A 12211-nucleotide genomic window follows, 5' to 3' on the forward strand; every position below is an offset into this window, starting at 1 on the left:
AGGGGGCTGCCGTGCTTGTGGCAGAGCCGGACACCAAGCGAGGAAGGGATCAGCCTGAGTTATCCAAGGGCAGCCGGTACTTCATGTACCACGACCTCCACACCCACAACACCAACGAATGCCAAGAGCTCAGGGCTGTGCAAGACGTGCGTGCCGGCCGACGCCCCGAGCGCAGCGACAGGGGCTATGGCCGAGGAGGAGGAAGAGGTGGAGGACGATGGGAAGACCGTGGCCCTCGCCAAGGGTAGCGTGACCGACCTCGCGAGGACCGCTGGCAGGACCAGCCTCGTGAGGGAGGATGGAGGGACCCACCTTGCGAGGGGGGTTGGAGGGATCATCCTCGTGAGGATCGCCCACAAGGCAACGCGGGCCTCCCTCCTCTGCCACCACAGCCGAGGAGGAATGAAGACCATCACCAGGACAAGGGGGCTTGAGGCTTCCAGGAGCCGCGCGCAATCGCTTGCATCTTGGGCGGCGCACAAGCCCCGGCTTCTCAGCGCATCTTCAAGCAGTTTGCTTGCGAGGTGAATGCGGTCCTCCCCAAGCTTGAGGCCACATGCCCTCTCAGGTGGTCAGCGTGCGCTATCACGTTCAACTCAGCGGATCAGCTCAAGTGCGCGGCCATACGAGGAGTCCTCCCGATGCTTTGTTCCCCAATCATCAGCAATGTGCAAGTCACAAGGACCCTCATCGATGGCGGAGCAGGGCTCAATGTCCTATCCGTCGAGACGTTCAACAATCTCCAAGTGCCATACAATCAGCTGCAGCCAACCAAGCCTTTCTCAGGAGTCACTGATGGTTCCACAGTTCTGATAAGGCAGGTCCGCCTTCTTGTTACCTTCGGGAAGCGCGACAACTACCGCACCGAGCTCATTGACTTTGATGTCGCTCACATCTGCCTGCTGTACAATGCCATCCTCGGGTACCCAGCCCTGGCCAAGTTCATGGCCGTGACCCATCATGGCTACAATGTCCTCAAGATGCCAGGAAGCGGTGGGGTCATCACAGTGCCCTGAGAAGAGAGAGACGCCGTGTGTTCTCTGGAACGTGCTTTCCAAGCCGCATCAATTGAAGACCCAGATCACAGGAATGGGAGGCCTCCCGAGGCTGCTCCTTAGAAGAAGACATCGCCTGGCCCGAGCCCTCGGGAGGCAAGCCCCTCAGGGTCCGGCCTGTTCAGGGGACATCTCCTTCTGTCGCATAGGAAGGCGTGCCCGGCGCCCTCCTCGAGCAAGGCTCGGGGGCTCTCTCTTGGAGGGCCATCGACTTTGCTAAGATCACGAGGGAGGCGCTCGGGCACCACTTGGAAGCGTGCTTCAACGCACATTTCCCTCAGGAAGGAGCAAGGCAAGGAGGACCAAACCCTCAGGAATTCATCAGCGAGATCATTCAGGAGCTGCAGGAGTCAAGAGTCATGAGTGGCAGCCGCCACTTACCCGCCGTAGCTCCCCATCCAGGTGAGGATGGTGGGCTGCGTGTCTGCATCGACATACCAGGACTCAACCGAGCCGCCTCTCAGGAGCGCCTCTGGCCCTTACGTGTGGGGCGCTGCGAAGGTCCACCCCACAGCTATGTTCGCATGCCTTACGGCCTGCCGAACGCGGCTGCTATGCGTCAACGCCTCATGAGGAGCATCTCGGAGGCTCAGGCGGTCAGGCACTCCGCAGTCTTGGTGGAGATGGAGATGGTCCGCGAGGAGCCGCCAGCGCCTCCGGAACCTCCCGAGGCCCCTAGGCCTGGGGGCTCATGAAGATCATCTCCCACAGCGCACACCATCCGCTACTTCAGCATCCCTACATCTTCAGCATCATCAGGTGACATCCTTCAAGTTTCATTTTCAGCTGGGAGCGCCCCCCAGGGCTGCATCATTCCCAGGCCGTGTGGGTCCGTCCCTGCGGCATGTATCCCTTTAGTTCATGTTTTCAGCTTACTTTATCGGGGGTGCCCCACGGGCTGCATCATCCCCAAAGTCGCTCGGGCCCGACCCAGTGGTGATCATCTTTTTCTGCGTCTATCTAAATGGATTTGCTCCTTCATGATTAATGTGTTTGACTTAATCGCCCGCTCGATTGACACCAACTGACGGAGCTGCTCCCTCACAGCACGACGCTTGCGCATGGGTCCGTCCCTGCAACATTGACAATCCTGGATGGCTGAGCTCCGGCTGCGGCAACTCCGCACGGTGCCACCTCACCAAGCCTTTAGTGCCTCGTCACCTTCCTAGAGCAACTAGCAGCTGGCCGGTAATTGTAACGGCAAACCCTCGCTTTTCTCATGATGAACTTGCAGGATTGCTTCAAGGAGCAGCATCGGGCGAGGCCTCCGCAGCGTCTCCTTCGCTCTCGTCCATGCAAACCGCTTGCACGTTAAAGGGGGGTACCTGAGCATCGTGACTCATGGGCTCTTACTGGCTCTCCAGCCCTCACCCTCTGGCCTTGTCCACGGCATCGCGACCAGGCATACCAGCGACGGCTGAGCCCGCTCGAGGGCCGGGACCTGAGGACGTAGAGCACGAGGGGGAGCAAAGGCGAGAGGGAAGAGGCACGAGGGGACCTTGCTAGGCGACTCCTCGGCTGTCAACGCACGGGCCCGGCGCCGCGCCAAGGAGTGGTTTCTGACCCCCGAGATAAGTCATCCTCCGGAAACACTAGCTATCGCAGCACCGACCTCGCACCCAATGCAGTTCCGTTTTGGCGATGTCGCACTCCTTTCTCACCAAGCGATGGCTGCTTGAGCGCTAAAGGGGACCTCCTGAGCATCGCGACTCAGGGGCTCTTACTGGACCCCGGGCCGCTCACCTCCTGGCCTTGACCACGACATCGCGGCCTGGCATACCAGTGACGGCTGAAGCCTGCCTTGGGACCGGGACCTGTCAGCATAGAGCGTCAAGTCCTCGTGAGGTTCGAAAGGAGGGACTGAGCTAAGACGGGACGAGCACCCCTCACCGCTTCATGATAAGGATCATATTAACAAATGGAACTACAAGCACCTTACAAACCCCCATGGGGTGTGTTCTTTGATTCCTTGCAAGGAACAAAAGGAGCAAATCCTAAAGAGTGCTAACTACGCGCGCCTCCGCAAGAGACGCCATCATCAACAATCAGCCATCAGCCACCGGTGCCAACCCCATACAGATCAGTGGTAACGGCGGCCTGACAAGCCTGCCCTGCTCCGAGAGCGACGCAAGCTGGGGGGCTCGTAGCTATCGTCGCTCGTCTCCGGGGTCACGAGGAGCTCGGCGGAGTCGCTGGATTCTCCGACACCTCCGCTGCCTGAGGAGCTGCTGGGGAAGCGGTTGACGAGTCTAGTCCTCACCGCGGAAGGGCCCCGACCGCCTTCCTCAGGGAAGCACTCCAGCCGGCGTCCCTCTGCGTCGAAGACCTTGAAGAACATCAGGGAGGCGCCATCATACTCGAGGTAGATTGTGAGGGCGCCACCCGTCCTGCCGACCCGGGCGATCTCGCCCCAGCCATGGGTCAGGTAGACCCTGCCCGGAGCGACGACCTCGACCTCTGCTTCGGTCGCAGGGGGTACTACAGTCAGCATGTTGCAGCCAAAGCTCGATAGGCCCCCTCGGCGGGATCTCAAAGGCGAAGGAAGGAGGGAGACGAACCCAGGACCGAGGAGGCGTGGTAGCGTGAAGCACGAGCTCGCGAGAAGAGCCCACGGCGTGGACTCCGGGAGGAACGACGCGCACCGCCGTGATTCGCCGGCGGCGACGGCGCCTTTGGCGATTCCGCTCGGCACCAGCATCTTCAGGACCCTCGATCCGGGCGTACAAGGGCAGTGGGAATCTCGGCGGCGGTTGCTCGAACCATGGCCTCGACACCTCCATCCAAGCACCTCCTTCCCCGTGGTAGGAGACGAGCCGTTTCTTCGGAGGAAGTGGGACAGGACCCTCTCGGGGGGCCTTCCCCTTCTCTTCGGCAGAAAACCGACGGATCGGTGCCATTGGCGTAGGGAAGAGCAAGACGAAGAGGAAGACGAAGAGTAGCAGGAAGAGATGGATTGGAAGGGCTCGTGCCATTCCGTACATATAGCTGAGGGAGGCCAACCGACGGCCTCCACGATCACAGGTAATCATGACCCGTTTTGCATGCAGGGACTTGTCAAATCGTGCAGTTGCCGAGGCGTCGTGGGGGAGCCAGGACGCCCACGTCCAATCGACCACCACGCGGCACCCAAGGCCGCAGGCTATTGGGGCCCGCGGCGCTTCGGACTTGCCTCTTCGCTTCTCTGCTAAGCCAAGTCCAAGCGCGCCTTGGGCTTGGGGGCTACTGTTGGCGTTCTGGGAACGGGGGTACCCAGACTTGCCTACCTGCGGCCTGCGGCGTGGCTCAAGGAGTGGCCCAGTACGGCCCATCTTCATCAACACATGCTCAAGACCCTCACGAGGGGCCAAGCCTCGCGGGGCGGACGACAGGAGGCTTCCTCGGGCACGGCCTCGTCAGGCTGGCTCGTGAGGAGGCGAAGAGATCAAGGCGGGGTACCTCACGAGGTGCCCGTGTCGCAAGCCATGACGACCAAGGCCAGGCGGGCGCCGGCCTGCGCAGAGTCCTTGTTTCCTCTTTGGTTCAAAGGGGGCAAGCGCAGGCAAGGGTATCAAGCAAAGGCAACCATTTCGATGCAACAAGACCAAGACCAGCAGGACGGCAGGACTAAGGTCATCGCGGAGCCCAAGTCGGCGTCATCGTCAGGGTCTTTGGCAGGCGAGGACCAACTTTAGTCAGGATAAGTGTACTAGATGTTCCCCTTCAAAATGGCCAATTGTTGGCGCCCTTCCCGCTCAATATTTGGGAAGAGGCCCGCGGCCTTTGCCTATAAATAGGACTAGCCACCCACAGGGTAGAGGAAATCGGATCCACATCTGAGACATAGAAAGAGAGAAAGAGAGGCGACTAAACTCCCCTAGCAGTTCATCGCCCCAGCCAAGAACAGACCCTCGCGAGGCTGTTCTTCCCTTGTACTGTTCTTCGTCAGCCCCAGAGGCAATCCACCACACCACAAACTGGAGTAGGGTATTACACCACAATGGTGGCCTGAACCAGTATAAATCTCGTGTCCCTTGTGTTGTTCTTCGTGTAGTTTTAGATCCCAGCGAGGCGGTGAGACATGGGTAGGCTGGAGGTGTGATCTCCGCGCGCACCCTAGTGTTCGAATCTTGAGGGTCTGCCAGAACCCGAAATCCGACAGACCTAAACAGCAGTGCCACAAATAAGTTGCACTATCATTATCAACTTTGCATCTTTTGGCTTCAATATTATGAACATGTGTATCACCATGATCGAGGTTCAACAAAAATAGACCACTCAACAAGGGTGCATGACCATAAAAGGTATTACTCATATAAATAGAACAACCATTATTCTATGATTTAAATGAATAACTGTTTCGCATCAAACAAGATCCAGATATAATGTTCATGCTGAACGCTGGCACCAAATAACAATTATTCTGGTCTAAAACTAATCCCGAAGGTAGATGTAGAGGTAGTGTGCCGACGGCGATCACATCGACCTTGGAACCATTTCCGACGCGCATCGTCACCTCGTCCTTAGACAATCTTTGTTTAATCCGTAGCCCCTATTTCGAGTTGCATATGACCAACAGAACCAGTATCAAATACACAGGCGCTACTAGAAGCATTAGTAAGGTACACATCAATAACATGTGTATCAAATATACCTTTCACTTTGCCATCCTTCTTATCTGCCAAATACCTGGGGCAGTTCCGCTTCCAATGACCAGTCCCTTTGCAGTAGAAGCACTCAGTTTCAGGCTTAGTTCCAGACTTGGGCTTCTTCCCGGGAGTATCAACTTGCTTGCTATTCTTCTTGAAGTTCCCCTTCTTCCCTTTGCCTTTTTTCTTGAAACTAGTGGTCTTGTTAACCATCAACACTTGATGCTCCTTCTTGATTTCTACCTCCGCAGCCTTTACCATTGCGAAGAGCTCGGGAATAGTATTTTCCATCCCTTGCATATTATAGTTCATCACGAAGGCAGTGATTGAAGAACTCTATCAATGACACTATCATCAGGAGGATTAACTCCCAGCTGAGTCAAGTGGTTATGGTACCCAGACATTCTGAGTATGTGTTCACTGACAGAACTATTCTCCTCCATTTTGCAGCTATAGAACTTGTGGTAGACTTCATATCTATCAACTCGTGCATTTGCTTGAAATATTAATTTCAACTCTTGGAACATCTCATATGCTCCATGACGTTCAAAACGTCTTTGAAGTCCCAATTCTAAGTCGTAAAGCATGGCACACTGAACTATCGAGTAGTCGTCAGATCAAGTCTGCCAGACGTTCATAACGTCACCATCAGCTCCTGCAGCGGGCCTTGCACCTAGCGGTGCTTCCAGGATGCAATTCTTCTGTGCAGCAATGAGGATAATCCTCAAGTTACGGACCCAGTCCGTGTAATTGCTACCAACATCTTTCAACTTAGCTTTCTCTAGGAATGCATTAAAATTCAAAGGAACGGTAGCACGGGCCATTGATCTACAACAACATAGATATGCAAAAAAACTATCAGGACTAAGTTCATGATAAATTAAAGTTCAATTAATCATATTACTAAAGAACTCCTACTTAGATGGACATACATCTAGTCATCTAAATGATCACGTGATCCAAATCAACTAAACCATGTCCGATCATCACGTGAGATGGAGTAGTTTTCAATGGTGAACATCTCTATGTTGATCATATCTACTATATGATTCATGTTCGACCTTTTCGGTCTCAGTGTTTCGAGGCCATATCTGCATATGCTAGGCTTGTCAAGTCTAACCCGAGTATTTTGCATGTGCAAAAACTAGCTTGCACCCGTTGTATGTGAACGTAGAGCTTATCACACCCGATCATCACGTGGTGTCTCGGCACGACGAACTGTAGCAACAGTGCATACTCAGGGAGAACACTTATACCTTGAAATTTAGTGAGGGATCATCTTATAATTCTACCGCCATACTAAGAAAAATAACATTCATAAAAGATAAACATCACATACAATCAAAATATGTGACATGATATGGCCATCATCATCTTGTGCTCATGATCTCCATCACCGAAGCATCGTCATGATCTCCATCGTCACCGGCTTGACACCTTGATCTCCATCGTAGCATCGTTGTCGTCTCGCCAACTATTCCTACGACGACTATCGCTACCGCTTAGTGATAAAGTAAAGCAATTACATGGTGATTGCATTTCATACAATAAAGCGACAACCATATGGCTCCTGCCAGTTGCCAATAACTTTGTTACAAAACATGATCATCTCATACAACAATTTATATCACATCATGTCTTGACCATATCACATCACAACAAGCCCTACAAAAACAAGTTAGACGTCCTCTACTTTGTTGTTGCATGTTTTACGTGGCTGCTACGGGCTTCTAGCAAGAACCGTTCTTACCTACACATCAAGACCACAACATTTTTTCGTCAAGTGTGTTGTTTTAACCTTCAACAAGGACCGGCCGTAGTCAAACTCGATTCAACTAAAGTTGGAGAAACAGACACCCACCAACCACCTGTGTGCAAAGCACATCAGAACCAGTATCATGCACGCAGTCATGTAATGTCGGTCCAGGCTGCTTCATCCAACAATACCGCCGAATCAAAGTAAGACATTGGTGGTAAGCAATATGACTATTATTGCCCACAACTCTCTGTGTTCTACTCGTGCATATCATCTACACATAGACCTGGCTCGGATGCCACTTTTGGGGTACGTAGCATGCAATTTCAAAAAAATTCCTACGATCACGCAATATCTATCTAGGAGACGCATAGCAACGAGCGGGGGAGAGTGTGTCCATGTACCCTCGTAGACCGAAAGCAGAAGCGTTAGTTAATGCAGTTGATGTAGTCGAACGTCTTCACGATCCAACCGATCCAAGTAGAGAACATACAACACCTCCGTGTTAAGCACACGTTTAGCTCGATGACGTCCCTCAAACTCTTGATCCGGTAGAGGGTCGAGGGACAGTTCCGTCAGCATGACGGCGTGGCGACGGTGTTGATGATGTGATCCGCGTAGGGCTTCACCTAAGCACTATGACACTATGACCGGAGGCGTAAACTATGGAAGGGGGCACCGTACACGGCTAAGAGAAATCTTGGTGTGTCTTTGGGGTGCCCCTTGGCCACGTATATAAAGGAGGATAGGGAGGAGGTCGTGGCCTAGAGGGGGGGCGCCAAGGGGGAGTCCAACTAGGATTCCCAATCCTAGTTGGTCTCCCTTTCCTATTCCAAGAAGGGGAAAGAGGGAAGGAGAGGGAGAGGGAAAGAGGGGGTCGCGCCCCCTCCCCCTTATCCAATTCGGACTCCCTTGGGGTTGGGCGCGCGCCACCCTGCAGGTTGCCCTCTCCTACTCCCTTATGGCCCATTAAGGCCTCTAACTTCCCCGGGGAGTTCCGGTAACCCCTCGGTTCCCCAATAAATATCCGAAACGTCCCGAAACCATTCCGGAATCTGAATACCTTCATCCAATATATCAATATTTATGTCTCAACCATTTTGAGACTCCTCGTCACGTCCGTGATCTCATCTGGGACTCCGAACAAACTTCGGTCATCAAAAACACATAACTCATAATACAAATCATCATCGAACGTTAAGCGTGGGGACCCTACGGTTCGAGAACTTTGTAGACATGATCGAGACACATCTCCAATCAATAACCAACAATGCAACCTGGATGCTCATATTGGCTCCTACATATTCTACGAAGATCTTTATCGATCAAACCGCACAACAACATACATTGTTCCCTTTGTCATCGGTATGTTACTTGCCCAAGATTCGATCATCGGTATCATCATACCTAGTTCAATCTCGTTACCGACAAGTCTCTTTACTCGTTTCGTAATGCTTCATACTGTAACTAACTCATTAGTCACATTGCTTGCAAGGCTTATAGTGATGAGCATTACCGAGAGGACCCAGAGATACCTCTCTGATACACGGAGTGACAAATCCTAATCTTGATCTATGCGAACCCAACAAACACCTTCGAAGACACCTGTATAGCACTTTATAATCACCCACTTTTGTTGTGACGTTTGATACCACACAAGGTGTTCCTCCGGTATTCAGGAGTTGCATAATCTCATAGTCAAAGGAACATGTATAAGTCATGAAGAAAGCAATAGCAATAAAACTGTAACGATCATAATGCTAAACTAACACATGGGTCTTGTCCATCACATCATTCTCGAATGATGTGATCCCGTTCATCAAACGACAACACATGTCTATGGTTAGGAAACATAACCATCTTTTATTAACGAGCTAGTCAAGTAGAGGCATACTAGGGACACTATGTATTGTCTATGTATTCACACGTGTACTGAGTTTCAGGTTAGTACAATTCTAGCAAATAAAAAACATTTATCATGATATAAGGAAATATAAATAACAACTTTATTATTGCCTCTAGGGCATATTTCCATCACCAACTTGGTTGGGGACCAACAAGCTCAAACCTTATCAATAGGTGTTGTTGGAGGGCATTGGAGACTTGGCTACATTATGAAGAATTAAGGGGTCTTCATCATTCATATTGTCTCAATCCAAGTCATTCGGATTATCAAGTTTCTATCTCATATCCAATGTGCCTCCTTGCGGTAACTTGTACTTAAATTGTTTACATTGAAAGTTACTTGCCCCTTTGTATATTTTGGTTTTGTACCTTGCGTGTGTTTGTATATGTGTCCTTTCAATTTGCTTATCTTGAGTAATCAAGTATGTGTATGTTGGTTTGCACTTCATGTATGTGTGAGTTGTATGTTGAGCCTTTTGCATCTTGTTTGTATCTTAATTGGCTCTTGTGAGAGAATTAATGGAACATCCCATTTTGGGGGAGTGGTGTGATTTGTGCACCTCACGGTCCCACAAATGTGTGTACATTTAGGAATACCACCTAGTATTGATATTGCAAGCTTATCTAGTCACTATGTGGTATGCCTTCTCATGAGAAATTCAAATTCTAAATAGTCCATTAATTATCTCTTGTTGGGTCCTCTTATTGCAAGCCTAGAGTTGATATCATTTGAGATATTGTCACCTAGAGTTGATAGATATTTTAAATTATCTTGTTCCTAGGTGGCATGTTAGCTCTACAAGTTGCAATTTGCTTGTTCTTGGTGTGAAGATGATATTGGATTTCCTTCTATCTACCACCGGGAATCATTTCCAAATACTTCTTGTCTTTTGACAATTGGTACTCACTTATGTGTGGTCAAAATTATTGATCATCTTCATTGGATTTTGTTTTCATTTGCCTTATCTCTTGCCAAGATTGTGTCAACTCCCATTGCCTTCCGTTCCACTTGAGGATCTTGTTGTTTTCTTGATCTTGTCTAGTGTTTTCTTGATATAGTGAAAGTGGTGATCCCACCTTGTGCATTTTGTATTCAAATGCAAATTCTCTATAATGCACAACTGATGGGGGAGCTATCCTATTTTCTATAAAACACTCATCTTGTGATCCATATTAAGTGTGTGTTGGTGGACGGCAAGCCGTTTCTTTTTGGTACTTTGTGCCATCATGAAACTTTGTAGAGAGCTTGGTTTGTTTGGAACCATCCTCTCTTTTGGGAGTTTGATATCATTTTGTGTGCTTCATTGGACATATCATTCCTTGATGTATCTTGTAATGATATCTTCCAAGTGATGATTTCTCCATTTGCTAACCTATTTTCACTTGGTATTTATTTTCATTTGGTATTGTTTCTTGAAAGTTTTGAGCATGCATATTTACTTCATGTATTTTATTTCGCATGCTTTCTTTCTTTGACCCAATATATAAGTGAAATTCCACTAAGTCTTAATTTTGATGAGATGTGCATGAAATTTATCTTCTTATATATATATATATATATATATATATATATATATATGGGCTATTCTGTTACTATTGTTGAACTGACGAATTCGAGGGGTTGAACTGATGCTCTCATTTTTGTCGAACTGATGTCTTCTTTATGATTTGATGCTCTCAGTTTGGACCTATGTTATTGGGCTCATGGCGTTTTCATCCCTGCAGTGTAGTCGCCATAGCTGCCGCCGCCATCGAGGAGCTCGAGCTGCTCGCCCTAAGGGCCTTCGCATGCACCGAAATGGACTGCCACGACGTGGGCGCGTCCGGCGAGATCGACAAGACGCCGCGCGAGGCCGTCGTGCCGGACATGGAGTCGGAGTCGGTGGCGGTAGAGCCGTCATGGCGCGAGCAGGTGATGGTCCGCAGGATGGTGGCGGCGCTGTGATACGTCTCCAACGTATCTACTTTTCCAAACACTTTTGCCCTTGTTTTGGACTCTAACTTGCATGATTTGAATGAAACTAACCCGGACTGACGCTGTTTTCAGCAGAACTGCCATGGTGTTGTTTATTGTGCAGAAAACAAAAGTTCTCGGAATGACCTGAAAATCCATGGAGATAACTTTTGGAAAATATAAAAAATACTGGCGAAAGAATCAAGGCCAGGGGGCCCACACCCTGTCCACGAGGGTGGGGGCACACCCTCCCCCTAGGCGCGCCCCCTGTCTCGTGGGCCCCCAGATGCTCCACCGACCTCAACTCCAACTCCATATATTCCGTTTCACGGAGAGAAAAGTCAGAGAGAAAGTTTCATCGCGTTTTACAATACGGAGCCGCCGCCAAGCCCTAATCTCTCTCGGGAGGGCTGATCTGGAGTCCATTCGGGGCTCCGGAGAGGGGGATTCGTCGCCGTCGTCATCAACAACCATCCTCCATCACCAATTTCATGATGCTCACCGCCGTGCGTGAGTAATTCCATCGTAGGCTTGCTGGATGGTGATGGGTTGGATGAGATTTACCATGTAATCAAGTTAGTTTTGTTAGGGTTTGATCCCTAGTATCCGCTATGTTCTGAGATTGATGTTGCTATGAATTTGCTATGCTTAATGCTTGTCACTAGGGCCCAAGTGTCATGATTTCATATCTGAACCTATTATGTTTTCATGAATATATGTGAGTTCTTGATCCTATCTTGCAAGTCTATAGTCACCTATTATGTGTTATGATCCGACAACCCCGAAGTGACAATAATCGGGATACTTCTCGGTGATGACCATAGTTTGAGGAGTTCATGTATTCACTATGTGCTAATGCTTTGTTCCTGTTCTCTATTAAAAGGAGGCCATAATATCCCTTAGTTTCCACTAGGAC

This window comes from Triticum aestivum, chromosome 3B (genome assembly GCF_018294505.1).
Source record: "Triticum aestivum cultivar Chinese Spring chromosome 3B, IWGSC CS RefSeq v2.1, whole genome shotgun sequence".
Lineage (NCBI taxonomy): Eukaryota > Viridiplantae > Streptophyta > Magnoliopsida > Poales > Poaceae > Triticum > Triticum aestivum.